A 5,365-nucleotide genomic window follows, 5' to 3' on the forward strand; every position below is an offset into this window, starting at 1 on the left:
TTCAAAAATATTTATTTCGAATAAGAAATTTAATTAATCTAAAAAAAAAAACTGTTTAGGAAAGAAATTCCGAATGAGTCAATGACTCAGTTATCAAAAATACACTGTAAAGTGAAAGTAGCAGAAAAAGAGTGAGGTGCTGAAACAGTACCTGTACGGAGTGTTCTGCCGGACAACTCCAATGAGAAAAATACAAGACTGTCCTTTTATACTTTATTGAACAGTAGAAAATCAATGAATCGATAAGTTTATATCAAACAGAACTATTGGATTCACATAACGCCAATTAGCCAATCAGAGCAGACTTTACAAAGGTAAGTGAATACACAATACAGGAAGTTGCATTGATTGTTTACAAATGGAGAACCGGCAACATGTGTTTGACTTCGCGTTGTGTTTAAAGTTAAATATGTTGAAATAGCACCAAAATAATGAGGTAAAAACTCTTAACAATCATGTTTAAAGATGTAAAGATGAAAAAGTAAGCAATTTGGCTGTAAACAAAACCAGTTTTCCTACACACACCTTTCGATGAAGTATTAGATATGATTGCAGCATTAGGTAAAAACTTCCAAATTGCAAAAATGGATGTCAAGTCAGCATTTCGTTTATTACTAGTACATCCTGATGATCATGAATTATTAGGTTTTAAATTCAATAACAAGTTTTATTATGATATGTGTTTACCTATGGGCTGTTCTACAAATTGTGCCCTTTGCCCACTTTTTACATTTGGTAACTATTACAAAAACAGGTATAGAAACGATAAACCATTATCTAGATGATTTTAATTTCGCTGCTTAAGATTTCAAAGTATGTAAATTATTAATGACTAACTTTCAGAATACTTGTCATGAATTTGGAATTCCGCTAGCAGAGGAAAAAAACTGTTGGTCCTAAGCATTCGTTGGTTTTTCTCGGTATAGAAATTGACACAGAAAAAATTGTTATAGGTATACCGGAGGAAAAAAATCATTGAACTTAAGAGAACTGTTGAAACAATTTTGGGAAAATCTTAAATAAGATTAAAAGAGCTACAGTCTTTAGTAGGTTCTCTGAATTTCTGCGCTAAAGCCATTCCTGCAGCTGGTGCCTTTAATCGTCGTTCTTGTGATGCCATGTGTGGTATTAAACATTCGTCTCATTTTATAAGGGCTAATGCTGGTATGAAGAGCAACCTACAGGTTTGGTTAAGTTTCCTCGAACAATTCAGCGGTACCTTTAATTTTTTAGAGATTAATTGGCTTTCAAATTTTGAGCTTTACTTATACACAGACAGTGCAGGAAATGCACAACTTGGCTGCGGCGTTTATTTACAAGGCCATTGGGCGTATTTTCCGTGGCCCACCCAGTGGCAGGATTCAGACATGATATCTGATATAACTTTAGAATTACTTCCAATAGTTCTGGCAGTCCTGTTATTCAAAAATCATTTCCAAAATAAAAAAAATAAAGTTTCATAAAGACAAAATTGCTTTAGTATCTATTCTGAATAGGAAGACATCTAAATCTAAAAGAGTAATGGAATTAGTGCGTCCTCTAGTGCTCCATTCAATGGTTCACAACACGTATTTTAAAGCAAAACATATTTGTGGTTGCAATAATTCAATCGCTGATTCTATTTGCCGAAAACAGTGGGGAAGATTCCGAGCACTGGCACCAGAAGCGGACAAAGATCCTATGCCCATCCCAGAAGATTTCACAATGATGATATTAGAGCTGAAATAGAGCATTTAACGCTTAAGTCTATTGCCCCTAACACGAAACTACAGTACTCAAATAGTTTAAAGATATTTTCTACTTTCTATTTTCAGGAATGACTACGGTTTAGATGATAATTGGGGTCCTCCCCTCTCTCACTTGTGTATATTCATCGCTCACCTGTCCCTTCGTGATTTAGCGTACAGCACAATATCATCTTATTTATCTGGTATAAGTTTTAAGGTCAGACGTTCCTTACGTTCCTTAATAATATATAATTTTTCTAAGATTTTGTCAGTGAAGTATTGCTTTTTTAACATGTTTATTAGCAAAACATTGAGGTACCTTACCAGGCATTTGTGCAAGATATCAGAGGATGTTGTTTCCTATAAAATCCTTTTGAAAATTACTTAATTATCTAATAACACATTTTTTAGTGTTTCAATTTTTTAAAGCAATTAGAAACCAGCTTAGAAATCAGAAGGTAATTAAAATTTTGAATATTTTCCACACAATGCAAAGATATACAAAATAGATAATGAGGAACGTATCGTCTTACCTTAAATGCAAGTTGACAGGTACCACTGACTATACACAATGCTTTCTGGTTAGAAAATTATTAGAGGGTATAAAACGTTCCCGTAAATCAGTTGACCGTCGTTTACCAATTACCGAAAACATTTTGAAAAAGCTCATACCAAGTTCAAGTCTAGTGTGCTCCTCTAATTTTGAAACATACCTATTTTGCTCTGCCTTTTCATTAGCGTACCATGCATTTTTGAGAGTCGGTGAATTTACATGCAATAAAACAGGTATCATTCACCATGTTATCGGCATCAACGATATAGAAATTTTATTCGATCAGTCATTAAATAAGAAAGTATTAAGGTTAACAGTTCCATATTCCAAGACTGACCAAACAGGAAATGGTTCAAGAATTCAGTTGGTCGAGTCACCTATGCCAGTTATATGCCCCCTATTTCATTTGCAAAGATATTTGTCTGTCAGACCAAAAATTAATGGTCCGCTTTTTGTTCACGTAGACGACAGCCCATGCACTTACCCGTTATCAATTTACGTCAGTCTTAATAAAATAATAAATCTTTTACGTCTTTCAAATTCACGTTACACTTCCCACTCGTTCCAAATTGGGGCTGCCTCGGACAGTTTTCTAAAGGCCATTCCGAATCCGAAATAATGAAAAAAGGTTAGAAATCTTATATAAGAAATCAGTGAAGTAGATTTTTATCACATAGGGCAAGAAAAAAGTATATGGATAATTGGCACAGGTGGGCTTTCCAACGCGCAAGCCTTTCAACTGAGAAATCACATTTGGGACTTAGACGACTAAATTATCACATCCTTTGGCAGGGCAAGGGTGGTCAAACATGGAGAAAATTGTTTACCCGAATTCAGTTACTATTGAGGTATGAACCATCTCCTGATATTTTAATTATTCACCGTGGGGGTAATGATATCGGTAATGTGCCTTTACTTGAGCTACGCTTAAAGATGAGAGAAACGATTTTACTCAAATGATTCGGTCTAAACTTCCAAACACTGTCCTGGGGTGGTCTAATATTCTTCCCAAATCTTCATGGCGCTACAGTAAAAATGTTAAATCTCAAACCTTGCAGTCAAAAGAATTAACAGTTTATGAGCAAATTGTTTGTTGTGAATAATGGGTTTTATATCAGTTATCCGGAGATATCTTGGGATTCTAGTGGATTATTTGTTAAGGATGGAGTTCATATTTCTGAACTTGGCAATGACATACTATTATACAATTTACAGAGTAAATTGCAACAAGTCTGCTCTCTCAGTAGCGAACGTAGGTGACCGGCCAATGTAAGCGTCGCTTATCTTCCAATTTGGCGGTGGTTGCTTGAACAACCATGTGGCGTTATTTCGCGACGCTTTTGGCTTTTATAGATTTGATAGTAGGGCTGAAACGATTCACCGAAATATCGATATTGTTCAATATTATTGCTCTGTTCAATGTTCGATTCGCTATCTCGATTTTCGGTTCGGTACGGTTTTTTTTTAAATTGGGTTTGGTTACTCCTTGAAATAGATCGGGTTCGACCTCATTTTAATAGTTTGACACAAAAGAGACTGACGAGGGAGAATATTTCGACGGAGAAAGTTTCAGAGTAGGCTGCCATTGCTAGTATTGACACGAAAAAAGTGTTTTTTAATATACACGTAGTACAAGTAGTGCTCTTAATTGTATCACCACCTTTTGAAATCTGAATACATGTTTTCTTTAACATTATGATTTGTTTCTTTTTTTAAAATGTTTTGAAAAAATTGAATTGTGACATAAGTATCGCAAAGGTACCGTATCGTGAAGCGGGCGTATCGTTTCAGCCGTATTTGATAGCATTATTATACTGAGTATCTGTTCCCAGTACCGGTATAATTTTGTCTATCTTTCTCAATCATGAAGCCAATAATGTACAATGATAATGTCATAATGTATAATGTCATAATGTATGATGAAACAGAGGTCCGTGTTTGCTCTGCTCCTATTTTGTATTGTTTAATGGACTTTTGAGCTTGAATACTGTTCGTTATCTCCATATATTTCATGCATAATGTATGCATTATGAATAATGTATAATGATGGATTGCATAATGTTTGAGTAATGAATAATGTATAATGATATCTTTGAGGGCTTCACATTGGACAGTGGTTGAAACTAGTAGCCCTAAAATGATAATGTGGCATAATGTATAATGTAATGTTTAATATAATGCATAACTGATTTTAGGGCTAGCCAATTTATCATCAGGCAGCCCTGAGGCCGTGGCCTCGTTCGGCAACAACAAAAATAAATCTTGCTTAACTTTACATTTGCCTACATTGTCTATAATTACTATGTATTTATTGTTACATATCAATATTACTATATCGACATGATTAAATCTCTTGCTTCGATCAATATTTTCAAATAAACATTTTTTAAGCCGATATAACTTATAGCAATAAAATCAATCAAATAGAAGAAGGTATCTTAAATTTTGCTATTTACAACTCCAAGATACTATTCAACATATGTGTTGAAATAAGGAATTATAACACTTTACATGTTGATAAGATAACTAGTTTTATTATTATTTATTGTAACGGGGACCGTTACAGATGTTCCCCAAACGCTCCCCAACTCCCTTTTGGTGTCTTATTTCCTGTAAGCTTCATTAAATAAGGCAATTAAGTATATTGGTCATTTAACGCATTTCACGCGCGCGCACGTGCATCCATGTGCAGGTTGACAATGTCATTCCGTCTATACTATAAATGCATCTTTATATTCTCAGTATCAAAACATTTCATCAAAAAATATATATAAAGTTCCAGCTATATCAAGTATATTGGTCATCTTAGCATTGCGCGCACGCGCACCTGTATGCATGTTCATAATGACCATGCCATTTTGTCTACACTTATAATATGTCTGTTTATTCTTAGTATCAAAGCTTTTCATCAAAAAATATAAAAGTTACGGCTATATTAAGTATATTGGTCATTAAACACATTGCACGCGCGCGCATGTGCATGCATGTGCATGATGGCCACATCATCTTGTCTGCACTTTTAATATATCTGTATATTTTTAATGTCAAAGCTTTTCATCAAAAAATATTAAAAAAAAAAAGGTAC

At 34.3% G+C, this 5,365-nt stretch overlaps 1 pseudogene; it reads left to right on the forward strand.

Annotated features, from left to right (window-relative positions):
* Positions 1-584: 584 nt before the first annotated feature.
* Positions 585-3,540, forward strand: LOC133192370 (uncharacterized; annotated as a pseudogene).
* Positions 3,541-5,365: the final 1,825 nt, after the last annotated feature.

This window comes from Saccostrea echinata, unplaced genomic scaffold, assembly GCF_033153115.1.
Source record: "Saccostrea echinata isolate AGI-Se365-2 ecotype Australia unplaced genomic scaffold, CSIRO_AGI_Sech_v1 ptg000025l, whole genome shotgun sequence".
Lineage (NCBI taxonomy): Eukaryota > Metazoa > Mollusca > Bivalvia > Ostreida > Ostreidae > Saccostrea > Saccostrea echinata.